We start from the raw sequence: 27,759 nt of genomic DNA, 5'->3' as shown, positions 1-27,759 counted from the left end.
ATGTTGGTGTGCTGCACCCATTAACTCGTCATTTAGTATTAGGTATATCTCCTAATGCTATCCCTCCCCCATCCCCCCACCCTACAACAGTCCCCGGAGTGTGATGTTCCCCTTCCTGTGTCCATGAGTTCTCATTGTTCAATTCCCACCTATGAGTGAGAACATGCGGTGTTTGGTTTTTTGTCCTTGCGATAGTTTACTGAGAATGATGATTTCCAGTTTCATCCATGTCCCTACAAAGGACATGAACTCATCATTTTTTATGGCTGCATAGTATTCCATGGTGTATATGTGCCACATTTTCTTAATCCAGTCTATCGTTGTTGGACATTTGGGTTGGTTCCAACTCTTTGCTATTGTGAATAGTGCCGCAATAAACATACGTGTGCATGTGTCTTTATAGCAGCATGATTTATAGTCCTTTGGGTATGTACCCAGTAATGGGATGGCTGGGTCAAATGGTATTTCTAGTTCTAGATCCCTGAGGAATCGCCACACTGATTTCCACAATGGTTGAACTAGTTTACAGTCCCACCAACAGTGGAAAAGTGTTCCTATTTCTCCACATCCTCTCCAGCACCTGTTGTTTCCTGATTTTTTAATGATGGCCATTCTAACTGGTGTGAGATGGTATCTCACTGTGGTTTTGATTTGCATTTCTCTGATGGCCAGTGATGATGAGCATTTTTTCATGTGTTTTTTGGCTGCATAAATGTCTTCTTTTGAGAAGTGTCTGTTCATGTCCTTCGCCCACTTTTTGATGGAGTTGTTTGTTTTTTTCTTGTAAATTTGTTTGAGTTCATTGTAGATTCTGGATATTAGCCCTTTGTCAGATGAGTAGGTTGCAAAAATTTTCTCCCATTCTGTAGGTTGCCTGTTCACTCTGATGGTAGTTTCTTTTGCTTCGCAGAAGCTCTTTAGGTTAATTAGATCCCATTTGTCAATTTTGGCTTTTGTTGCCATTGCTTTTGGTGTTTTAGACATGAAGATTTTTTAAAAGAAAATCATTGAACTATTTTTGAATTCCTCAAATAAAGCCTACATGGTTAGGAGATACCAATACAAACAACTCACTTTGATTTATCAATATTTTATTTAGGGTTTCTGCATCGAAGTTTCCATGTGAGACTGTCCTATAATTTTTCTTTCTTGTATTATCTTTGCCTGATTTAGATATTAAAATCAAAAGAGAAGCTTTCTCTCTTTTCTTGAAACACTTCTCTCTCCATCCTAATCTAAGTCGCCATTTGAATTATCCTCTTAATCCTCCCTTTCTTTTCAAATTTATTTAAGCATTTATTTTTTTCTCTTTCCTGAACTTGTTCTTTGTCCCTAGCCTGCCACCTCACATACTCACTAGAATGTAAACTCCACAAAAGTAAGCAGCTTGTCTATCTCCAGAAATGAGGTCTGTGTTAAGCATATAGCAGAGTCTCAAAAATACTTGTTGAACAAATAAAAGAAATGAAATCCTACTTTTCATCTATCAAATTTGCAATACAAAAACTTGTAATATCCATATTGCAAAATGTACATATTTATGCATATATTAATATAATGTTTTGAAAGAGTGAATTGAGGGTAACAACTAAAAGCCTTTAAAATGTGTTATCTTTTGATGAGGCAAGTGCATTTCTAGCAATTTGTTTTTCTGAAGTAATTCAATAATGTTAAAAGGGTATGAAAAATAGTTTTTTATCAAAGCATTGCTTATGACAAAAAACTGTAAATAATCTAACTGTTCAATAATCGGTGATTTTTGAACAAATTATGATACATCCACAGAACAGAATAGTATGCCCTTCTAAAATTGCCATAGAAAGATGTTTAGATCCCATTTGTCGATTTTGGCTTTTGTTGCCATTGCTTTTGGTGTTTTAGACATGAAGTCCTTGCCCACGCCTATGTCCTGAATGGTATTGCATAGGTTTTCTTGTAGGATTTTAATGGTTTTAGGTCTAACATATAAGTCTTTAATCCATCTTGAATTAATTTTTGTATAAGGTGTAAGGAAGGGATCCAGTTGCAGCTTTCTACATATGGCTAGCCAGTTTTCCCAGCACCATTTATTAAATAGGGAATCCTTTCCCCATTTCTTGTTTTTGTCAGGTTTGTCAAAGATCAGATAGTTGTAGCTATGCGGCATCATTTCTGAGGGCTCTGTTCTGTTCCATTGATCTATGTCTCTGTTGTGGTACCAGTACCATGCTGTTTTGGTTACTGTAGCCTTGTAGTATAGTTTAAAGTCAGGTAGCGTGATGCCTCCAGCTTTGTTCTTTTGGCTTAGGATTGACTTGGCGATGTGGGCTCTTTTTTGGTTCCATATGAACTTTAAAGTAGTTTTTTCTAATTCTGTGAAGAAAGTCATTGGTAGCTTGATGGGGATGGCATTGAATCTATAAATTACCTTGGGCAGTATGGCCATTTTCACGATATTGATTCTTCCAACCCATGAGCATGGAATGTTCTTCCATTTGTTTGTATCCTCTTTTATTTCATTGAGCAGTGGTTTGTAGTTCTCCTTGAAGAGGTCCTTCACATCCCTTGTAAGTTGGATTCCTAGGTATTTTATTCTCTTTGAAGCAATTGTGAATGGGAGTTCACTCATGATTTGGCTCTCTGTTTGTCTGTTATTGGTGTACAAGAATGCTTGTGATTTTTGTACATTAATTTTGTATCCTGAGACTTTGCTGAAGTTGCTAATCAGCTTAAGGAAAGAGCTTCTGCACAGCAAAAGAAACTATCATCAGAGTGAACAGGCAACCTACACAATGGGAGAAAATTTTTGCAACCTACTCATCTGACAAAGGGCTAATATCCAGAATCTACAATGAACTCAAACAAATTTACAAGAAAAAAACAAACAACCCCATCAAAAAGTGGGCAGAGGACATGAACAGACACTTCTCAAAAGAAGACATTTATGCAGCCAAAAAACACATGAAGAAATGCTCTTCATCACTGGCCATCAGAGAAATGCAAATCAAAACCACAGTGAGATACCATCTCACACCAGTTAGAATGGCCATCATTAAAAAATCAGGAAACAACAGGTGCTGGAGAGGATGTGGAGAAATAGGAACACTTTTCCACTGTTGGTGGGACTGTAAACTAGTTCAACCATTGTGGAAATCAGTGTGGCGATTCCTCAGGGATCTAGAACTAGAAATACCATTTGACCCAGCCATCCCATTACTGGGTATATACCCAAAGGACTATAAATCATGCTGCTATAAAGACACATGCACACGTATGTTTATTGCGGCACTATTCACAATAGCAAAGAGTTGGAACCAACCCAAATGTCCAACAACGATAGACTGGATTAAGAAAATGTGGCACATATACACCATGGAATACTATGCAGCCATAAAAAATGATGAGTTCGTGTCCTTTGTAGGGACATGGATGAAACTGGAAAACATCATTCTCAGTAAACTATCGCAAGGACAAAAAACCAAACACCGCATGTTCTCACTCATAGGTGGGAATTGAACAATGAGAACTCATGGACACAGGAAGGGGAACATCACACTCCGGGGACTGTTGTGGGGTGGGGGGAGGGGGGAGGGACGGCATTAGGAGATACATCTAATGCTAAATGACGAGTTAATGGGTGCAGGAAATCAACATGGCACATGGATACATATGTAACAAACCTGCACATTGTGCACATGTACCCTAAAACCCTAAAGTATAATAAAAAAAAAAAAAAAAGAAAGATGTTTAGAATACATTGTGAATTTTAAAAAGATGGTCTTACTATATAATATGTACTATCATCCTACTTTGGCTAAAGAGTTCATTTCTATGTATTGAACAAAGCCTGGAAGAATATACACAAAAATGTTGCTGTTGTTTTCATCAGGTACTGGAATTTTTAAAGTTTTTTATTTCTTTTCCTTTACTTGTGTTTTTCTTCCTTTAGACCATGAAACATTATGTTTTAGGTAGTAAAACATAAATTTAAAAAGAAAAGTATTTGAACACCATGCTGTTACAAATTTAATGAGAAATCTCTGGCATTGGGAAGCAATCATCGAATATGTGTGTTTGTGTGTGTGTGTGTACATGTACACATACGTGTAAATGACGTCTGTTGATGGCTGTCCAGTGTCTGAACACATTCCTTATTTTGGGAAATCTCAAAAAGTCTGGGATAGTCCCTTTCCTAGTTATTTGGTTATTGATCATCAGTCATGCGACCTTTGTTAACCAAACTAATGCTCCCACCCAGGACTTTGAATTTTGTGAGAGTGAGGCAGAGGTTACTCATGGAAGCTGCAGTCACACTGCAACAGCAAACTTCAATGAGTGTCCAAAGGCAGAAGAACCCAGTGGCATGTTAAAGGCTGTCCAGTGGAAACTGTATCAGCAGCAGACTTCAAAGCAGAATTTTCCTATGGTATGACATTGGCAAGGCATTACATTTCTTCATTTCTACTAGTTTCTTAAGTCTAGCTCTCCAGCACCCCTATAGATTCTGCGGGCTCTATGATATTACCAAATATTCCTTTTCTGCTTTAGACAAAGCTGGCTTCTATTGTTTAAAACTAAGAATTCTGATTGGTACAATGCCTAGCAACTATTGTGAATCATACTCTTGCATTTCAGAAATTGCCATTATTTTTCTAGGCAGTTCAAAAGCATACTAGAAAGAGAATGCACTTTGAAGCCAGATTGATCAGGTTTGAATACCAGCTACTATAATTGCTAGTTGTGTGTGACCTTACACAACAGACCTAACCTCTCTCAGTCTTAATTTCTTCATCTGTAAATTATTATTATTTCTTCTTCTTCTCCTTCTCCTTCTCCTTCTTCCATGAGGTCTCATGATGCTGCTCAGGCTGGTCTCCAAGTCCTGGACTTCAGCGATTGTACCACATAGGCCTCCCAAAGTGATGGGATTACAGGTATGAGCCATCCTACTGAGCCTGTAAACTATTTTTGATGATCCAACAACGTTAACGTTTTGCATCTTTCATATTTATCTCAAATTCTTAAATTTCTTCTGGTATTTCATGGTCCACATCTACATGTGCACTTTGAGATGATGTATATATCTCCATTATCTTGAACACTACTTGTCAATACTATCAACTCTCTCTATCTCACTAGGTTATGAAACTCTTATAAATGAATGCAAATGTCTGCTTTCTTCAATACTATGCATAGGTTACCGGAGTACTGCTAGAGAAATTAGAAGTAACCCATATACAGCCAAGATGGCTTTTGGCCAGACTCATAAAACTATGTTCAGATTAAAAACAAATAAAACAGGAGCCTATAAGTAAAAAGCATTGAAAAATGAAAAACAACTTAAATCATTACTGAACTCTCATGAAGATACCCTAATGTAGGATTTCATTGCTAATACATAGTAAAAGATAATTAGATTCTTTTGTCTTCTCCCTTAATTGTGCAGCAGGGCAGCTGTCCCAGGATCTTATTTCACACACCCAAATCTTCCTCAAACTCTAACCTCCACCCAATACGACTTTTTGCTTCAATACATCCACTTTTCTAGTCTTTGGAGATTGATTATATTCTCCCTCAAACTTCCTAATGTAAGTGATTCTAGCCTTATTGGCTTTTTTCAAGTTTCCTCCCTTCCCAATACATAAAACAGCACCAAAAGTTGACCCTTAATTTGAGCAGGAAACAGGGAAAAACTTAAAAACTTTTAAATATTAATAATCTGTTATCTTCTCCCATGGCTTACAAAAAGTTTTCTCCTCTCTTCATCTCCCTCCCTCTCTCTGCCTCCCAATGCACACACCACAACTGTGTACATTTGTGCCACAATGTATTTTGATCTAAAAACTCCACTGTCTTTAAAAATGCTTAGCAATCCTACATTTCCCTGATTAGTCCTTTTCTCTATTTCTCAGCCCAGATATTTCTCCTGAGCTCAGTTCACAAATTCCACAGCCTTCTGTATATCTTCATATGAGCACGCTATGGTCATTTCAAATACGAAATTTACGGAGAATAAAAAACTCATCAACTTTTCCCCTAAATTGTCTCTTTCTTGCATTCTCCACCCAAATATCAACTATTCACCTAGTCAATCAAACAACGCGTGATTCCTGATCTTCTCCTTTGAATCATACTCAGTGTTCATGAATCGGGAAGTTGATTGTTCAATTTGCCAAATACCTCTTACATATTTATTGCAATTAGCCTAGATCAGACTAGCATCTATGCTTTCCTCTATTTGGTCTTCCCACCTCCAGATCAGTCCCACCTAAGGCTATTGTTTTTACTACAGTCAAAACAATCTATCTAAAATGCCAATGGCATTCTGTTACTTAACTGTATGGGTTCTCCAGTCTGACTGCTGAGTTTTCAATCAGGCTTAATGACCAACTAGGAGGAAGAGACAGTGTATGCCATAGTTGTTAAGCACACAGACACTACAGTCTGTCTGCCTTGGTTCAAATCCCAGCATTGCCTTTTCATATACAACCTTGGTATATGACTTTGGACAAATTACTTAACCCCACAGGGCTCAATTTTTTTCCCCTTCTATTTATTTATTTCCACAGGGCTCAGTTTTTTTATAAAACTGAAATGACAAAAGCATCTGTATTACAGGGTGGCTGTGAGGGTTACATGAATGAACATAAAGCTCTTGTAGAGTGAGAGCCATATAAATGTATGCTATTATTATATGGCCTTACATAGAATGTATAGCCTTTCTGTACTTCAATCTCTTCCTCTTCTACAAATAGGAGTAATATGTATGACATAATTTTTTTTTTTTTACTTTAGATGATAAAAGAGATTCATGTTATATGTCATCCTCTGGTAAACATTCCTTGATCTCCCATTTCCCCAGTGCAGGAATAAATGTATAGGCACACCGTTTTTTTTGCTCTTCACAGATAACCGTGTTTTTTTACAAATGTAAAGTTTGTGACAACCTTGCATTCAGCAAGTCTATGGGTGCCATTTTTTCCCACAGCATGTGCTCATTTCATGTCTGTGTGTCACATTTTGGTAATTCTTGCAATATTTCAAACTTTTTCATCATTATTACATCTAATATAGTGATCTGTGATCAGTGACCTTGGATGTTTCTACTGTAACTGTTTTGGGGTGCCACAACACATGTCCATATAAAAAGGCAAATTCATTTGATAAATGTTGTGTGTGTTCTGACTACCCCAGAATCCAGCTGTTCCCCCATGTCTCTCCCTCTCCCCTAAGACACAACAATATTCAAATTAGGCCAAGTAATAACCCTTCAATGGCCTTTAAGTGTTCAGGTGAAAGGAAGAATCACATGTCTCAATTCAAATCAAAAGCTAGAAATAATTAAGCTTAGTAAGGAAGACATGTCAGGCTGACAGCTAGGCTTCTTGTGCTGAACAGGTAGCCAAGTTGTGAATGTAAAGGAAGTTATTGAAGCAAATTAAAAGTGCTACTTCAGTTAATACACAAATGATAAGAAAGCAAAACAGCCTTTTTGCTGTGAAATAGCGTTTTTGCTGATAAAAAGTTTTAGTGGTCTGGGGAGAAGATCAAACCAGCCACAACATTTCCTTAAAACAAAGTCTAATCCAGAGCAAGGCCCTAACTCTCTTAAATTCTCTGAAGGCTGAAAGAGGTGAGGAAGCTGCAGAAGAAAAGCATGACCCCAGCAACACAAGGTGGTTCATGAGGTTTAAGAAAAGAAGCCATCTCCACAAAAGTGCGAAGTGAAGCAGTAAGTTCTGATGGAGAAGCTGCAGCAAGTTATCTAGAAGCTTTAGCTAAGATCATTGATGAACAAACAACAGATTTTCAGTGTAGTTGAAACAGCCATCTATCTATTAGAAGATGCCATTTAGGACTTTCACAGCTAGAGGAGAAGTCAATGTTCAACTTCAAAGCTTCAAAGGACCCAGTGATTCTCTTGTTAGAGGCTAATGCAGTTGGTGATTTTAGGTTGAAGCCAATGGTCATTAACCATTCCAGGAATCCTAGGGCCCTTAAGAATTATGCTAAATCTACTCTGCCTGTGCTCTATAAATGGAATAACAAAGCCTAGAGGATAGCACATCTGTTTGCAGCATGATTTGCTGACTATTTTAAGCTCACTGTTGAGAGACCTACTGCTCAGAAAAAAATACTCCTTTCAAAATATTACTGCTCATTGACAGTGCACCTTAGTCATCCAAGAGCTGTGATGGAGATGTACAAAGAGATTAATGTTGTTTTCATGCTTGCCAAAACAATATCTATTCTGTAGCCCATGGATCAAGTCTTTCAACTTGAAAATGCATCAACTTTAAAGTCTTTTTAATTAAGAAATACATTTTGTAAGGTTATACCTGCCATACACAGTGTTCCTTGATGCATCTGGGCAAAGTAAATAGAAAACCTTCTGGAAAGGATTTACCATTCTAGATGCCATTAGGAATATTCATTATCTCTGACCTGGGTAGAGCAGCATCTGGTTGGTGGTGCCTATCTCATATCAGCCAGATATACAGCAATTCCTTGTTTATCCCAGCTTGGCTTTTGGTCTGTGCCCATGCCTGGTTCACGTGTGGAAAATACGGGGGCAGGAGAGAAGAATATTCTTGATTCATGGGAAGAGGTCAAAATAGCAATATTAACAAGAATTTGGAAGGAGTGAATTCCAACCCTCACGGATGGCTTTGATGGGTTCAAAACTTCAGTGGAGGAAGTATCACAGATGTTGTGGAAAGAGCAAGAGATCTCTAATTAGAAGTGGAGCCTGCAGATGTGACTGAATTGCTGCAATGTCATGATAAACTTGAACAGATGAGCAGTTGCTTCTTATGGCTAACAAAGTAAGTGGCTTCTGGAGGAGGAATCTACTCTTGGTGAAGATGCTGTGAACATTGTTGAAATGACAACAAAAGATTTAGAGTATTACAGAAACTTAGTAGATAAAGCAGCAGCAGGGTCTCAGAGAATTGATTCCAATTTTGAAAGTAGTTTTACTGTGGCTAAAATTCTATCAAACTGCATCGTATGCTAGAGAAATCTTACATGAAGGGAAGGGTCGACCAATGTGGCAAACTTCATTGTCTTATTTTAAAGAACTGCCACAGACAACCCAACATTCAGCAATCATTACCCTGACAAGTCAGCAGATGTCAACATTGAGGCTAAACCCTTCGCTAATAAAAAGATTATTACTTGCTGAAGGCTCAGGTGATCATTAGCTTTTTTGCTGTTGTTGTTGTTAGCAATAAACTATTTTTAAATCAAGGTATTTACATAGCTGTGAGGGAAATGGCTGCACTTCAGTCAGGAGTAGGCTGAGGTGGCCTTCTGGTGCGGCATGACTCTGGGTTTGTGGTGCAGGTGCACAACCCTGCACATTATGCAACCGCACCACGTGAGGAGCATTAGGTGATGACCTATGTGAGCTCATGCTTGGCTCATACCCACTATTGTCTGTAAAAGGTATAATTACCCTGCTAATGCTGCACATGTGGCTCACTTGCACCCAGAGAGAGAGTAAAGCCATGTCAAAACTGTCTACAATTCCTCGAGTGTTTTTCCCACTACCCGCCACTCACCCACCAACTCCCCTTGGACCTCAGTTAGAACCTGACAATTGGCATATCAAATAGGATCCTGAGGTAAGTGAACCTTTGGTCCCCACTGATTCTGGGTCAGCCATGTGTCCACAACATGGGCTGTGATACACAGTGGCAGCTGTGCTGCTTGGATGGGCTCTGATGGAAACATGGGCAGAGGTAAATGCGTCCCCAGCGAGCATGGAGAAGATGCTGAAGCAGCTGGAAGCACAGAGCACTGAGAATGAACGAGTCTTTGCTTGCAGAGTTGGATGGGCATTTTTGACTACACTAGAAGAACTACACTTCCAGTCCCTGAGGGATGCAGCATGTTGGTTGCAGGTGAGCGGGCAGTTGGCACAAGGGCAAGGTGACCATACCCTGACTGAGTGGCTATGGGCAGCCATACGGACTGTGTGGAACAACACTGGTGAAATACCTGAAACTGTGAGTAAATGGCAGTCATATGCTGATTTGGTGCAAGTCATCCGGGAGATGGGTATGAGGCAGGCTATGTTTGACCTGAATACCCAGAGGCCAGATGATGAACATTTCACTCTCACATGAGGAGTCTCGTGTTGGGTTCTGCACCCCTGAGTGCCTTTGGCTCCCTAGCTGCTGTCCCCACCCTGTACATAGGGTGACACATACATGAAATGACCACTGCTGTGGCGGCTCTCGGGGAAGCAGAAGGCCACTGGCAGGACCAAGGGGTCTGCCCCTTAAAGAAGGGGAAGATGCCCCGCCCACAGGGGGGCCCCCATGGGAGAAAAGGGGGCCCCAACAAGTGACACGCTCATGGATATGGATAGATTTGATTTTGCCTGGGGTTGACCAAGAGAAAATCAGTAAGCAGCCCAATGAAGTACTCTTAGCTTTGTGGAGACAGTTGTCTCCAGAGCAGCAATTCCAGAAAATGCCCAAGGGGGAGAAGTACACTGCTGCGCCACCCGATCCCACGCGGGTGCTTTAGCTCAAAGACTACTTGCTGCAGCCAGGTGGACATGTAGAGCTGTTTCTGTTTGATTAGGGAACTTGCCGAGATGCCCAGTTTGAGGGGACACTGGACGATTGGAGGCCACATGGAATTAGGGATCCACTGGTCCCTCACCAATGTACAGTGGGTGTGGGTGCTGGCACTGGTGGATACTGATGCAGATTGCAACCTTCTTTATGGGAACCTGAATAAGTTTCTGGGCAAATCTGCTTACATTGACAGTTATGAAAGCGAGTCAGTGAAAGTGAAACCTGTATCTCTGTACCTTGGCATCAGTTGTTTGGCTCCCCGTTTATATACTGCGTGTGTTTCTCCCATACCTGAATACATTCTGGGGGTGGATATTTTACATGGCTTGGCATTACAAACCACAGACAGGGAATTCAGACTCCGAGTGCATGTGGTGTAGCTGGTGCTGCACGGACATACGCATCACCAGCCTCAGGTTCTACCACAACCCTGACAGGTTACTTCCACCCATCAATACTGCTTGCTGGGTGGACATACAGAGATAACTGAGACAAAAAGCTGGAAGAGGTGCAGATAGTGCATGGCACCCATAGCCCCTACCGTTCTCCAGTGTGGCCAGTTAGAAAGCCTGATAGAAACTGGCAGATGATGGTGGACTATTGGGAACTGAAAAAAGTAACACCCTCTTTGCATGAAGCTGTATCATCAAAGATGGATTTGGTGGACCGTTTGATGATGGAAGTGGGACAGTACCACTATGTAGTGCACTTAGACAATGCATTCTTCTTCATTGACATCACTCCAGAGAGCCAGGAACAGTTCGTCTTCACATGGGACAGGCAACAATGAACTTTTACAGTGTTGCTGCAGGGCTATGTGCACAGCCCCATCATATGTCATGGTCTAGTTGCTACGGATTTAGCTGCCTGGCCAGTGCCAGAAGGGGTCCACCTATTCCATTATATTGATGATATGTTAACCTCTGATTCTTTTGCAGATTTAGAAGTGGTGGCACCCCTCTTGTGGCGACATTTGGCAGCGTGCAGTTGGGCCGTCAACAAATCTAAGGTCCAAGGGCCTGCTTCATTTGTCAAATTCTTGGGAGTTATCTGGTCGGGTAAGACAAAGGCCATCCCAGAGGCTATCATTGATAAGATTCAGGCATATCTCCAGCCCACTACAATGAAGCAGCTGCAAATTTTTGTGGGCCTCCTGGGATATTGGTGGGCATTTATGCCCCATTTAGCTCAAATGATAAAACCGTTCCATCGATTAACAAAGAAGGGAGCTACCTGGGATTGGAATGATGCAGCTGAGACTGCCTTCCTGGCAGCCAAGCGGGCTATTCAGCAGGCATAAGCCCTATGGGTAGTGGGCCAGGGGCACCTATTTGAGCTGGATGTGCACGTGACCACAGATGAACACAGATGGTTTTGTTTGTGGCCTGTGGCAGTGCACAGAGCACTTGAGAACACCAGTAGGCTTTTGGTCCCAACTACGGAAGGGAGCTGAGTTCTGTTATTCCTTGATAGAGAAACAGCTAGCAGCTATATATGCCACCCTTCAGGCTTGTGAGAGTGTGATAGGGCAGGGTGCAGTCATCATGTGGATGACTTAGCCTATAGCAGGATGGGTGCATTCACGGGTGACGACCCCCTGGACTGGGATGGCACAGACATCCACTTTGGCAAAGTGGAGTGCCTACTTGGAGCAGTGGAGTACTCTGAGTACAAGCACCTTAGCAGCAGAGCTGCAAGAGTTCTTGGGACCTATAGTCCTAATGCAAGATAAGGTCATGGGGCCTAAGGCCACGGAGCCTGAGGCACCCCTAGACCCTGAGCCTTCAGCGTTTAAGAGAGGGTGTCCCCCCCATTCTCGATAGGCCATGGTACACAGATGGGTCTAACCGAGGTGCTATAACTCCTTGGACTGCTGTTGCAGTCCAACCTAGTACTGACACCACATGGTTTGAAACTGGGTGTGGACAAAGTAGCCAATGGGCTGAACTTAGAGCAGTGTGGATGGTGATCACCAAGGAGGTGACATAGATGGTAATCTGTATCAATAGCTGGGTAGTCTACCAAGGCTTAACTTTGTGGTTAACTACCCCGAAAATACAGAAGTTGCTAGTCGGCCACCAACCCATTTGGGGTCAAGCCATGTGGCAAGACCTCTGGGAAATGGGTCATCAAAAACAGGTAACTGTTTATCATGTGTCGGGCCATATGCCTTTGGCCACCCCTGGCAATGATGAGGCAGATGCCTTGGCCAAGGTCCAATGGTTAGAGTTGGCACCTACATGAGATGTGGCCTTGTGGCTACACTGGAAACTGGGACATGCAGGGGGTAAACTGATACAACAGGTCAATATGCGTTGGGGTCTGTCCCTGCCCATGCAAGACATTTGGGAGGCTTTTCAGAAATGCCTGGCGTGTGCTCAGGCATGCCCTAAATGGAGGCAGCTGTCCAATGTTACACAACAAGTAACAACAGGACGAGTGCCCTTGACCAGGTGGCAAATAGACTACATCGGGCCGCTGCCAAAGTCACAAGGGTATACGCATGTGCTAACAGATGTGGACATGGCCACAGGCCTGTTGTTCACCTACACTTGCAGGGTGGCTGACCAACAGAACACCATCCAGGCCCTGAAACACTTATGACCCCCGTATGGTTGCCCTCTGGCCGTTGAGACTGACAGGAGAACACATTTCACTGGACGACACCTACAACACTGGGCACAACAAATGGACATAAAGTGGAGATTACAAGTGCCATATAACCCGCAAGATGCAGGTATGATTGGGCAATATAATGGGCTCTTGAAGAATGGGTTATACTTGCATGTCACACTCCTGTCTTTGTGGGGCTGGAGTTCCACACTGGACCTGGTGCTCTAAACCTCGAATGAACAGCCACAGAAAGGCAGCCTGGCCCTGGTGGAGGCTTTCTTACAACAGGCTGCCACCCCCATTCAGTTGCAGATACATTCTAAGGATGACCTCCTCCAGCCAGGTATGGCAATGAATGGTAACCTGTTGTTACCTGACCTAGTGCACCTGAAGGCAGGGGAATAGAAAACCTGGCTGTGGCCATGGACCCTCCAAGCTCCCCATTGCCAGTGGTTGGCCATTGTAGCTCCCTGGGGGAAAGGCCTACAGTATGACTTGCATGTTACTCCTTGGGTGTTCAATACATGGCCCCCGTGGTTGACTGCTCATAGGGGAATGGCCAGGGAAAGAGCCCTCCTCTGGGGGCACATGTACTGTCTGTGTGGCCTATTATGAGCTCCCCTGTGACTTTGGCACAGATACAGGACCCAAAGGAACCATGGGGAGCTGAGAAGGTGTGGTGCCATCACCCAGCGCATAAGCCCTTGGCAGCTGCATTGTTATCCCAGGATGAAAAGTTAGCCTCTATGCTGCCTGAGGGACATGATCTACCTTTGTTAGTACCTGTGCCTACTCTGTCGTTTTGACCGCAGGTTAACATGCTCCAACTGCATTGTGGACTGGGCCCACACCTATGCAGAGATGACCAATGTTTCCAGCTGTTGGTTCTGTACCACCCTTCCAGCAGCAGCTGTGCCTTGGCACATGCATTTAGCATCTGCAGAGACCTGGACATGGCTGGAGACTTGGGATTCCATAACAATGCCTGGAACATGATGCAGCAAGCTTTGGACAAAGGACACTGCAAGACCCACAGCACGCCTGCCCCCTGGCTGGCCCATAGTGTTTATGATGGGTGGGGCTGGCTAGTGGGGGAACATGTAGTACCCTCAGCCCAAGCACTGCAGTGCATAGAGCAACACTGGGGTAACACCACTGTGTGGGATGGATACCCATCACAGCCTGTGTAAGAATAACACATGCTATCACACTGAACATACGGTGGAACAAGCAGTCCCACCAAGGTTGGTCCCCGATGGATTTTGTGCCCCCCAGGAGTTTATGGGTCTGTGAGGACACAGGGTGACCTTACCTACCAGCAGACATTGTACCTGGGGATGACCTTATGTAGCTGCCACTGTTCTCCCCATGTTGCCCAGATGCCTGCATAAATGGGAGGTGCTATGCTCTCAGCTTCTGCGAGTGTGATGAGCCCCCTGGTCGTTCTACCCCTTGACAATGACTATCCCTGGAGCAGGTGTCCTAACTGTAGAAGTACAAGTTACTGTTCTTGCACAGCACACCACTCAGGTTCTGAATTCCACCTGAGTGGCACTCCTCCTGTTAACAGATGAAGTTGATCAGATCAGAAAGGTGGTGTTGCAAAACCAAATGGCCTTAGACATAGTAACTGCTGCCTAAGGAGGCACCTGTGCCCTTTTAGGAACACAGTGTTGTACCTTTATCCCTAACAATCAGCAGAACATAACAGCGGCCCTGCAAGGGGTGTCATGGGAGATTAAGGCGGTCAAGAGCCTTGCTGATGAAACCCTGCAGAGAGGGTGGGCATCCCTAGGCTCTGGCCTATGCTAGGCCCTAATAGTCATGAGTAGCATAGCTGGGATCCTAGTAGTGAGCTGTTGCTCTCTGTATTGTTGTTGTGAGTTATGGATTCAGGGCTCTGCCCTATGGGTATGTGTTCCTGCCCAGAGGATGCCCCTGGCCTAGAGAGTGGAAAGTAAGGGAAATGGCTGTGCTTTAGTCAGGAGTAGGCTGGGGTAGACTTCCAGTGCAGCATGACTCAGCGGGTTTGGAGTGCAGGTGCACAACCCCACACATTTATGTAACCATGTCACGTGAGTCACATTAGGTAATCACCCACATGAGCTCATGCTTGGCTTGGAGCCACTATTGGCTGTAAAAGGTATAATTATCCTGCTAATGCTGTACCTATGGCTTGCTCATGCCCAGAGAGAGAATAAAGCCATGTTGAAACTGTCTACAATTCCTTGAGTGTTTTTCCAGCTACCTGCCACTCACCCACTGACTCCCCTCAGACCTCAGAACCTGACAATAGCTTTCAAAGAGATAGTGAGATTGCACACTTATTAGACTACAGTATAGAATAAAGATAACTTTTATATGCATTGGGAAAACAAAACAAATCCTATGGTTCACTTTATTGCAACACTTGCTTCATTGGGGTGGTCTGAAATGGAACCTGCAGTATCTCTGAGGTATGCCTGTATATGCCTCCATGGCAACCAATATGTACTACATATTATAGCATTTGTCATATACAGTTACAACTGACTGCCTCTCTGTCTCCATCATCATACTTGATGTCCCTGGATTGTAAGAGCTATATATTTCCCCAGCAGTTTTCCTATTGTACATGACAGTGAAATTTTATTGTACAAATAAATGAATAACTACATATAAAGGTCTTTTTTCAATGCCTAGGAAAGAGTAGGAGGTCAATATATTTCAATTCTTTATCAATTTTCTCAGTCTGTGGTGAAGATGATGGTGTTACAATCTCCTAGTAGAGTTCCCTCTGCTTTTTATTTTGACCTTTTGCATGAAGTACCAGGCCATTAGGTGACTCTTTTTACCTAGATCTAAGCCAATTTTTAGTGCTGAGTTTCAGAACCCAAACCCCAATAATCTCCTCATAATAGGAGATTAAGTCCCTATTTCCATTTCTGGGCCTTCTTTTAAAAAGTGAACACTAGAGAAAAATGTCCATAACAATAGTTCAAGATACATTCTTCAGACACCACAATGCCATGATGACGTGGGTAAACGCGATTCTTCCAATAAACATGCTCATGGCTAGATATTTGTTAAATTTAAAATATTTTCCAGGCTGGGTGCAGTGGCTCCTTATTGCAACCTCAGCACTTTGGGAGGCTGAGGCAGGAAAATCGCTTGAGCTCAGGAGTCTGAGACCAGCCTGGCTAACATGGTGAGACCCTGTCTCTACAAAAAAATACAAAAATTAGCTGGGCATCATGGTACATGCCTGCAGTCCCAGCTACGTAGGAGGCTGAGGTAGGAGGATTACCTGAGCCTGGGAGGTTGAGGCTGCAGTGAGCCATGATTGCACCATTGCACTCCAGCCTGGGAGACAGATTCACTTAAAGATCCACTAACTTGCAGAGGTTTTCCATAAAGATACGTGGTATCTGGTATTTCACACCTATTCATAACCAGAGTATGAGTCTGTATCTTTCAGTGTTTCTTTTTTCCCTTTTGAGACAGGATCTCACTCTTTTACCCAGGCTGGAGTGCAATGGCATGATCTGGGTTCACCGCAACCTTTACTTCTCTGGGATCAGGTGATCCTCCCATTTCAGTCTCCCTAGTAGCGGGGACTACAGGTGCACACCACCATGCCTGGCTATTTTTTTTTTTGTATTTTGTAGAGAGGGTGTCTAGCTATGTTCAGGCTGGTCTTGAACTCCTGGGCTCAAGCAATTGGCCTACCTCACCCACCCAAAGTGCTGGGATTACAGGCGTGAGTCACCATGACCAGACAGTGTTTCTTAATAAGGACACTTCAGATATTCTGGACAGCAGAAGTCTTTGTTCTACGGAAATATCCCCTGCTCCACTGGAAATGTTATATTCGTGGACCCTCTTGATAGCTCTCTCTCTCCAATCACTGTGGCAGCCAACAATGCCTCTACACATTTCCAAACTGTCTCTGGCGGGAGTGAGGTGCGGGAAAACAAAATTTACCACACTTGGCTGAGAACCATTTTGAGTTGGATTATTCATGTAACTTCTAAATGTACTCATTTATCTAATACAATTATTATTTTGCTGCTGATATCTCACTCATGATAGCAAGGCAGGGAAATTGCAAAGATTACTTCTTCCCCTCTCAAAATGACCTGTCTTTTTGGACATACAGCAGTCAAATGTTAGGAAAGTCAACAATTGCATTAATTGTTGACCATAGGTACATTTGCTAAATCTTATCTTTTAAACATTTTTACACGTACTAAGATTTAAGCTAAATATGCAGAATTTGGAACACCTTAAAATATGAAAGAATGACTCTGAAAAATAACAACTCTTCAAGAATTATGACCAAGAGGTATTTTCAATTGAATAGGAATTATGTAAAATATATACTTTGAATAAATTTATGTTAGCCATTCTACTTTGGCTTATGAGGTATAAGTTACTGGGAAATTTATTTTTAATATCATAAACGGGTATTAAATACTTTCAAATGCTTTTTTCTCATTATAAAACAAAATTATGAAAATGAAGACCAATCATGTTGTATTTTGATGATAAAAATGGTGAGTCACAGGTAAGCCCATAATGCATGGGAATTCTTGCCTTTCTTATTATGACATTTAACCTCACTGCAACCGGAAAAAAATCAGTGAAATAAACAATTCAAATACATAAAGTAACAAGGGCTTCTGAAGTACAGTATTTCTCGAGTTGAATGGAAATGTTAACTAAGTCCTTATTTAGACTGAAAAAGCTAACCCTTTTTGTTATAAAATAACTGCTCTGGCAGACTTCTTGCACTGTTCTGAAGAGATCAGGCACTCCTGCCTTTCCTCTTTGTACCCTTTTGCCCAACACCCTTTTTTATTTTTAAAGAAGATTTATTAAGTGTTTTTAGTACCTATAGCACTATACTAGGCACTCTGAATTGTGTCAGGGTAAAAAATGAAAAAAGTTAAAAAAAAAAAAACATTAAAAACCCCACTATTTTAAAAATAATTTATTTTCCAGGGAGCAAAAGCTTTAAAAAGAACTACAAGGCTACAGTAACCAAAACAGCATGGTACTGGTACCACAATAGAGACATAGATCAATGGAACAGAACAGAGCCCTCAGAAATGATGCCGCATATCTACAACTATCTGATCTTTGACAAACCTGACAAAAACAAGCAATGGGGAAAGGATTCCCTATTTAATAAATGGTGCTGGGAAAACTGGCTAGCCATATGTAGAAAGCTGAAACTGGATCCCTTCCTTACACCTTATACAAAAATTAATTCAAGATGGATTAAAGACTTAAACGTTAGACCTAAAACCATTAAAATCCTACAAGAAAACCTAGGCAATACCATTCAGGACATAGGCGTTGGCAAGGACTTCATGTCTAAAACACCAAAAGCAATGGCAACAAAAGCCAAAATTGACAAATGGGATCTAATTAAACTAAAGAGCTTCTGCACAGCAAAAGAAACTACCATCAGAGTGAACAGGCAACCTACAGAATGGGAGAAAATTTTTGCAACCTACTCATCTGACAAAGGGCTAATATCCAGAATCTACAATGAACTCAAACAAATTTCCAAGAAAAAAACGAACAACCCCATCAAAAAGTGGGCAAAGGACATGAACAGACACTTCTCAAAAGAAGACATTTATGCAGCCAAAAAACGCACGAAGAAATGCTCATCATCACTGGCCATCAGAGAAATGCAAATCAAAACCACAGTGAGATACCATCTCACACCAGTTAGAATGGCCATCATTAAAAAATCAGGAAACAACAGGTGCTGGAGAGGATGTGGAGAAATAGGAACACTTTTCCACTGTTGATGGGACTGTAAACTAGTTCAACCATTGTGGAAGTCAGTGTGGCGATTCCTCAGGGATCTAGAACTAGAAATACCATTTGACCCAGCCATCCCATTACTGGGTATATACCCAAAGGACTATAAATCAGGCTGCTATAAAGACACATGCACACATATGTTTATTGCGGCACTATTCACAATAGCAACGACTTGGAACCAACCCAGATGTCCAACAACGATAGACTGGATTAAGAAAATGTGGCACATATACACCACGGAATACTATGCAGCCATAAAAAATGATGAGTTCATGTCCTTTGTAGGGACATGGATGAAACTGGAAAACATCATTCTCAGTAAACTATCGCAAGGACAAAAAACCAAACACCGCATGTTCTCACTCATAGGTGGGAATTGAACAATGAGAACTCATGGACACAGGAAGGGGAACATCACACTCCGGGGACTGTTGCGGGGTGGAGGGAGGGGGGAGGGACAGCATTAGGAGATACACCTAATGCTAAATGACGAGTTAATGGGTGCAGGAAGTCAACATGGCACATGGATACATATGTAACAAACCTGCACATTGTGCACATGTACCCTAAAACCTAAAGTATAATAATAAAAATAAAAAAAAAGAACTAGATGAAACAGGCATGCATGCTGCAAGTGATAAAGTGGCAAAGTAGGGTGGCAGAAACAACACTAAACTTGAGTTAGAAAACTTGGGATCAGGCTCCTCCGAGTGACATTGGGCGAGACATTTACATCTTAAGTCCCAGCTTTCTTTTCTGTGAAATAAGAATAATAACATTTCTCTTAGAGTTGCTCTGAGAATTAACAAGCTAGTTCTCTGAATGCACCACCATAGTATAATGACTAGCACATAAAACTAGCCACTCATTAAATGTTTCTTTTCCATAAAGTCCGGAAATGAAAAACAAGGTAAGATTACTATCTGGTGAAGTTTTTCATCATGTTACATTAATTAGTCTAAATTCATAATCTCTATGGAGAAAAAGCCCTGATCTTCAAAAGCAGAGAAGCCCTAGTTGTCTTCAATTAAACCTGTTTCTGCCAATCCATTCTCCACTTTCAGTACTATTCTGTGGGGCCCGGCAAAGAAAAAGGTTCAGGGGTACACATGCAGGTTTGTTACACAGGTAAACTTGTGTCACAGGGGTTGGTTGTACAGATTATTGCTGTCACCCAGTAGTTATTTTTTCTGATCCTCTCCCTCCTCCCAATCTCTGCCCTCAAGTAGGCCCCAGTGTATGTTGTTCCCCTATTTGTGTCCATGAGTTCTCATTATTTAGTGCCCACTTATAAGTGAGAACATGTAGTATTTGGTTTTCTGTTCCTGCACTAGTTTGCTAAGGATAATGGCCTCCAGTTCCATCCATGTTCCCACAAAAGACATGATCTTGTTCAAAAAAGTTGTATCTTTTGGCTATATATTAATTGTAGTAGCCAAATGAGAACGTATTCTTTATTGTATTAGGAAGATGAGTGGGTCTACAAGAGTAGTTATGAGAGGTACAGCCAAAAACAGAAGACAAGCATAATAAGAAAGTAGCAAAAAAAAGTTAAAGAGCTGATTTCCAACTGCGGCACTATCTACATTTTATATAATACTTTGCTGTGGAGGGTTATCCTGTGCGCTGTCGGATGTGAAGCAGCATCCCTGGCCTGCAGTCAAACCCCACCAGTAATGGCAATTGAGAATGTCTCCAGATACTGTCAAATGTTCCTTTAGGAGGCAAAATTCCCCTGGATGAGAACCACTGATTTAGATGGTAATAGAAGGCAGGAGGAAAAAGAGTGAGGTAAGTAATAATACTGCCCACAAAATTCACAATTAAAAAGAAGCACAATTTTAAAAGACTTATCAACACAAAAATGATATATATTTATATAAATCATGTCAGGGGAAAACTATCAGTAGTAATTCTCCAGTATATAATACAGTATCTACCTGATACTATACAAGAAGAGTGAATGCAATGTAATGAACTGTGTTAAAGGTCAGAAGCTGAGAGAAGGGAAAAATAAATTGTGTGAGGGTAGAGAAAAAGATATGAAAGTGAGTAAGCTCAGGAGTAACTGTTTCAGTATGCTGATTTAAATTTTCCTTTTAATTGTTTTACTTATTGTTTTTTTCTAAAATAAAAACTAAAGAACTCATGGCAGTGGATTTTGCCCCTTTTATGGGTAGGCAGGTGGTCAAACAGGTTAAGATGATCAGAAATAAAGGGTTATTGGAAAGCAAAGTCAAATTAAGACACAAAAAGTCAAATGACGAGTTAATGGGTGCAGCACACCAACATGGCACATGGATACATATGTAACAAACCTGCACATTGTGCACATGTACCCTAAAACTTAAAGTACAATAAAAAAAAAAGACACAAAAAGTCTTTGCCAAATTTCCAATTTTCTCTTTTTTATATTAACTTGTAATAATTCTTTTTCAATTAGATATATTGTGAATGTCTTCTCTAATTTGCAATTTGTCTTTTCATTCTTTTTAAGGTGACTCTTGATGAAAAGAATATCACAATTGTAATTCAATAAAATTTAACAATATTTTCCTTAATGGGCTTTTTCATTTTCTTTCTACTTGAAAGATGTTCTCCTAAAATTTGTATAGTTTTGCTTTTCATATTTAAGTCTCTACTCCACTTAGAGTTGATATTTACATATGATATAAAGTAGGGATCAAATTTCATTTTCCTCTTAATGGATAATCAATGATCCCAGTATACTTATCGAAAAGTCAACCCTTATCCCAATGCTAGCTCTTTTATATACCAACTTACCACCTATAGACAGATGTTTCTAAGCAATCTATTTTGTTCCACTGGTCAGTCTGTCTATCTTTTACCAGTATCACACTCTACTAATCACTAAAGCGTTATATTAAGCTTCATATCTTTATTCTTCTTCCTCAGGAATGTCATATCATTATCCTTAATCTCATATTTCTTTATTAAACAGACATTTTATATTCTCCCTGATAATTTTTAATATATAAAATATTTATGAGTCTGCTTCTTTGGAATATGGTTTTTGACACTCATTCATGATGCCTTGGTTTATAATTTTTGACAGTGAATTCATATTTTGGGGGAATTTTACCTGTGGAAATTTTTGGGGTCCTATATTGAAGGTAGATTCCTTCAATGAGAATTTATGTTTGCTTCTGCCAGCTATGTGGGACTACCTTAAGTTCTTGGCTTTAATTTTTGTTTTTTGTTTTGTTTTGTTTTTTGGTATCACTTACGTAGTGTGAACTTCAGTAGCAAACCCACAATACCAGCTTGATATTCAAATGATCAAAGAGATATTTCATTCCTATGCTCAATGTCGAGGTTTAAATTAACCAATTTTCCTTGCAGTGTCATGGGAAGTGATAGCTGATTTTACTAGGTACCCTTCCAATAAAGATGTAGATATTTGGATGTCCATACTGAGGGGGCCTTAAGTATAGACTCTCCACCTTGGATGTGTCCAGGATTTTGACTGTCTCCTGTTACTCTTTCAGTAGGAGGCCATGAAAACAAATTCGTAACCCAGAATTTACCAGGTTAAGCAAGCATCCTTAAGGCTTACCTCTCTGAACACTACTTTTATGTAGGGTTTGTGTTTGTTTGTTTTAGCCTCTTAGTATTTGCCATCTTTCCAGTTCATAGTTGCATATAAACACTATTTTTATATTTCACATTATTTTTAGTTGTTTATCATGAGATGGCAGGGTACCTAAGTTCACCATACTACCAAGACATAAAGTTTAAATTTTATTTTTTTTTCCCTCAGCTTTATCCTTTACATTATTTCTTTTAGAATATCTTTAATCATTTTCTTTCTGGTTTCAAAAAGAAACAAATACTCATTTTGAAAAAAATTCAAATGGTATGGAAGTATAAAAGTAAAAAGTTGTAGCCCCCATCCCACCCTCCACATAACCCCAAGGAAAAGACACTGTTGATTGTTGGCTCTTATATAATATTTATAATTTTATAAATTGTTAGGCTCAGTGGACTTACCACTGTATACCACCACTCAATATGCTGTACAAGCTTAAATTTAGAATGTCCCTATGTAGCTGTTACGCTTGTTAAAGGAACTCAATATCTGAACTGGCTTTGGGCTACTATCTTCTCTGGCTATGTGCTAAAAACCCACGGTAACTTATTTAAAGGATGGCCTGATTAAAATATTCCTCCTACCATAAAGGTTATTTGATGTGAAAAGAAGATTGCCAATGTTTGTTTTAAAGCTTGTGTATTTTATTCAAAAATGGCTCAAATGTAGTTTTTGGTAAACTTTTGGAAACAAGGACAGAGGCTCTTTAAGAACTAAAATTAATTTCTGACAGAGATAAGTCATAGAGTCTGTAAGAAAATCTGCTGCAAAATTTATTCAAGAAACAAACTGAATAAAAAGTAATATTTATACCAACCATGGTTTCAAGAAATAGTGATAGAGACAGGAAAAGAAATAGGTGGAAGACATTTTTTTCTATATTATAAAAAGCTGATGACAGAATGAGAGAAAAACTCTAGACAATTAAAAAAAAGCTTTACAAGAAAGGAAATGCAATTATAACTATTTGGTGTTGCAGAGAATAATATTTACATAACATCAATAAGGTAAACATTTGTCTTTGGTTTAACTAACTATATTTCAAGGATGGGATAACAAAGAGGTACTAGGTGGTAAAAGTATGCTAAGTCATCATCCGTGATAATAGACAAATAATCCATAACTTCTTTCTATAATGTCTCATATTGGTAAACCTAGAGATAGCAGTTTAAAAAAAAAAAACATATTTAGAAACAGGTACCTGAACAGTAGCAAGCAATTTTTTTTTTTTTTTTTTTTTTTTTTTTGAGATGGAGTCTCACTCTGTCACCCAGGCTGGAGTGCAGTGACGCAATTTCGGCTCACTGCAACCTGTGCCCCCCGGGTTCAAGCAATTCTCCTGCCTCAGCCTCCTGAGTAGCTGGGATTATAGGTGCCTGCCAGCACGCTAATTTTTGTATTTTTAGTAGACGTGGGGTTTCACCATCTTGGTTAGGCTGGTCTTGAACTCCTGACCTCATGAGCCACCCGCCTCAGCCTCCCAAAGTGCTGGGATTACAGGCATGAGCTACCATGCCCGGCTAATAGCAAACAATTAAAAGCAGTTATCTGTAGATGAATTCCAAGGGTTGGGGCACTCAGTACTATTTAACATGTACACATAATACATGAATAAAAATTTTAAAAGGAGAAAAGAGTAAGGCCATAATAGAGAATCTAAGGTTGCATGTGCATTTTCACTCCACTCTGTGTTTTAGCACCCAAGAAAGGCAATGTAATGTCATGAGTGCTAGATTCTGATACATACAAATCCCAGTTTGAATTCTGGTTCACTAACTGACTAACTTGAAAGTCCTTGGGCAAGTCAGTTAATGTTTTTTAGAGTATATTCCTTCCTACAGAATCTGGAAATAATGATTCCTATCATGCAGATTTACTTTGAGGCCTAACTATAATCTATATGTAGCACAGGGCACTTAAAAATGCTCAATTAACAGCAATTTCTATCATTAATGATTATCTCTCTTCTTGCCAATAATAACTACGTGAAACCTCATGTATCCTATGACTCCATTTTCATTTTGAAATCTGAATCACATACCAGTCAGTTGAGTGTTATCATCTATACTTTACAGCTAAGCAAAAAAGATTAAGTAAACTTGCCCAAATTCTCTGATTAGTAAGAAATTAAATTAGCAAGAAAACTGTATCCTCTTAGTTTACTTAATGTCTCATGTAAACAAACAGGAAAGCATGGAAAATAAGAAGTGATAGTCTATTCTGCTTAGTAGAATGTTTTCACCATAAAGTTAGCTATAAGGTGATTAATGGTGGGAGAGATAGAAGAAAATTTCCAAACAGAAAATAACTGTGAACCTAAGTACCAGCCCAAAGCCCAAGGTTTACTAATACTCAAAAGATAAAAAGAAACTTAATTCTTTATACTTAAAGTAATATATAGATATATATTTTTTGAAACAGGTTCTCACTCTGTCTCCCAGGATGGAATGCGGTGGCACAATCAGAGCTCACTGCAGCCTCAGCATCCAGGGCTCAACCCATCTTCCCACTGCAGCCTCCTGAGTAGTTAGGACCACAGGCACAAGCCGGCGCACACCACCACACTCAGCTAATTAAAAAAATTTTTTTTGCCCCGTCTCTATTAAAAATACAAAACATTAGCTGGGCATGGTGGTGGGCGCCTGTAATCTCAGCTACTCGGGAGGCTGAGGCAGGAGAATCGCTTGAACCCAGGAGGCGGAGGTTGCAGTGAGCTGAGATAGTGCCAATGCACTCCAGCCTGGGCAACAGTGCGAGACTCTGTCTTAAAAAATAAAAATAAAATTTTTGTAGAGACAGGGTCTCACTATGTTTCCCAGGCTGGTTTTGAATCCTAAGCTCAAGCCATCCTCCTGCCTCAGTCTTCCAAACTGCTGGGATTACAGGCGTGAGCCACAGTGCTCAACTTCTAAGTGAAATATTGCTAACAAGTTAGATTCAATAGTGATCATGTGCCCTCCTTAACTAACTCTGTTATTCATTTGTACCTAGGCCCTCATAATTTTGTAAAGCATGCTCTAAAATTTATCTTTCCTTTAAGATGACAAAGGAGAACAATTACATATAATTTCCAGGAATGTGGGCTTGAATGTAGTAACTTTTTACACTTGGTATCTGGCCTGGTTATGATTCATGGGTCATAGGAAAAAAACCTCACGTCTCACTCCTGTAACAACTACTCCCTACATCTCAAGCACACTGTTTAGGACACCATTAACCATCTGTGAACCAGCTTTGAAGGGCCAGACCTGCAAATCCAGGTCCATTAAAAATGAAACAGAAAAGGTAAACTTTTTGAGGGCAGAGACTTCATCAGCCTTGTTTATTGCTGTGTCACCAGTGCCCACTACAATGATTGGCAAATAGCACTCAGTAAATATTTGTTGAATGAATACATTTTTAAAAAGTAAATACTAATGCCTAAGTACTTATTTGAGTTTTCAACATACAAAGACAAAATGATCAAGTACAAAGTAAAATAATGAATTAATTTTATAGCTCATGACATATTTCCTTAATTTAAAAAAATCACATAATATAGGTTGAATGAAGGGCTACCTATTTAAAATAAAAATTCTGCTTCTTACACACATGCAAAGTCAATGTTATGGTTTAACTACTGTCTCATAATGTGGTACTTTTACCCACCCTTTATTAGTAAAAATAATAGTAACTGTAACACTAATTTCTAATCTAAACTCTTATAGCCACTATAAAAATATAAGCTTTACATACATTATCTCATTCACTCTTCATGACAAACTTATAAGATAGGTATTGTCACCACACTTTACAGATGAAATCAGAGTTCAAAGAAATAATTTGCCTATTTTGTTCTATAAAATGGTGAAAGCCAGATAAAATCAGTTTAATTCTAAAATACTTTGTTTTCCAGCAGAGACAGTTAACATACATACACAGGCTCACATTACATCTAGCATGCTGTCTTATCCCAGGCACTAGAGAATATTCGCCCATTCTTTCAACATTTTTGAACACCTATTATGTTCCAGGCACTATGCTAGGTTCCCTTAAAGATCACTTGTAATTCAGAAACACATATAAAAAAATGACACATAGCCAGATTCTTCTATAGAATCATAGTGCTAAGAAGTACAGTCTGAAAGTTTCTCCACTCTATACTCATCTACGTGTGATATGTGTGCTTTTGTTTGTCCTACTAAATATGCTTCTTTGAGGCAGGCTGATATCAGATTCATCTTTTTGGGTCCCCGAAAAAGGTCTAGCCTGGAGCTTTGGTCATAACAAGTTTTCAATGTACACTGCTAAATATAAAAATATACGTAAACTGAACTAATTTTCCTTGGGTAAGAAAAAATTTAAATAAAAACGTTATCTTCCAATTTTTTGTCAATTTATGTCACAACTTTAAGAAAAACCCTCACACGAATGCCCAAACAAGATAGCTTTATTATTTTAAATATTTTACTTTATTGGTAAGGTTTAATATGATTGTTAAGTTTTAATGGAAAATATAAAATATATTCTGATAAACAGAATAATCTATGTAAACAGGTTTGTTTGCTTTTCATATATTATAACCTTAGGTAATTTATTTTTAATAATACAGCTTTTCCCTACAATCCACATTAGCACATGTGATTGCAGAGAGATAAAAAGATTCCATTTAAAAAAGTATAACAATAATTTTTCTATATTTCTCAGAGCTATTATTATGATTACAGAAATACATAAACACTTGATTCTGTAAGAATTATATATAAAAAAAGAAATCACACCCTGACAGGACTGACACTATACTTTGCTTCTTAGTCTAGATAAAAATAAAATCAATTTGAAAGGACAGATTTTAATCTCAGATGTTACGGAGCATTTTTTTTTTTGGTGGAAAAAAGATATGTAGCAATTCATGCTATGCATAGAGATCAGAATCTGGCTCTAAGTTTACATGATTGATGGGCTTCTATTTGAACAGGCATAAATGTGAATGGCAACTGTAATAATGCTTACAGAGAGAATTAATGCAACCTCAACCAGTTTCCCCTGTTATCTACAGCATAACATTACTTCCACTACAGCAAAATGTTTTTGAAACCCACACATAAAATCCTATGCATTGCTTAAAAATAACACAAAACAATCTATACATACACACATTCAAAATAT

General features: G+C 39.9%; 1 protein-coding gene and 1 non-coding gene across 5 annotated transcripts in view; one reads left to right on the top strand and one right to left on the bottom strand.

The window, feature by feature from the left end:
• The window catches only part of MBD5 (methyl-CpG binding domain protein 5), a 476,246-nt gene that overhangs the window by 230,153 nt on the left and 218,334 nt on the right, over positions 1-27,759 (bottom strand). The window lies entirely within an intron of this gene.
• On the top strand, positions 8,415-8,549 carry LOC129472770 (small nucleolar RNA SNORA48). The gene has a single exon (XR_008654052.1). It is a non-coding gene; the product is annotated as a small nucleolar RNA SNORA48 (small nucleolar RNA).

The sequence above is a fragment of the Symphalangus syndactylus genome, chromosome 22 (assembly GCF_028878055.3).
Source record: "Symphalangus syndactylus isolate Jambi chromosome 22, NHGRI_mSymSyn1-v2.1_pri, whole genome shotgun sequence".
Classification (NCBI taxonomy): domain Eukaryota; kingdom Metazoa; phylum Chordata; class Mammalia; order Primates; family Hylobatidae; genus Symphalangus; species Symphalangus syndactylus.
This window is presented reverse-complemented; position numbering and strand designations above follow the sequence as displayed.